Source organism: Nestor notabilis, unplaced genomic scaffold (genome assembly GCF_000696875.1).
Source record: "Nestor notabilis isolate BGI_N333 unplaced genomic scaffold, ASM69687v1 scaffold22288, whole genome shotgun sequence".
Lineage (NCBI taxonomy): Eukaryota > Metazoa > Chordata > Aves > Psittaciformes > Psittacidae > Nestor > Nestor notabilis.
The window spans coordinates 6,389-6,874 of NW_009941763.1; positions in this window are offsets into that span (position 1 = coordinate 6,389).

Genomic DNA, 486 nt, shown 5'->3' on the forward strand with positions numbered 1-486 from the left:
AGGGTCTCACTGTTGCCAAGCCCCAACAGAATGAGCAAATCCAGCGTTTCATCCTCAAAACATCATCCTGGCAGGGCTCAGGGTCCAGGAGTGTGGCCACAGGACTCACAGCCCTCCTGCCCCACAGGACCTGTGTGTCAGGGCCCGTCCTGTCCATCAGAGGGACGGGGGTCTCCCTAAAGTGCCACTCAGCGCCGGGGTTGGGTCTTTCCCCAAGCAGCGCTGAGCCACCACGGGGAGCACAAACCAGGCTGGCCAAGCAGAGCTGAGCCACCAAGGGGAGGTAAAACCCGGCTGTCAGAAGTGAGACAAAGAAAGATGCTTCGTGGGGATGCTTTTGGTTGTTTTTGGTTTTTTTTTTCAATTAATTTTCTTTTTTTTGTTTGGTTTTTTTTTTTATGAAAAAAGATCACACGGAGTTCTCCAACAAACAGAATGCCAAAAAAAAGCGTTTTAAACAACAACAACAACAAAAAAAAACCAACA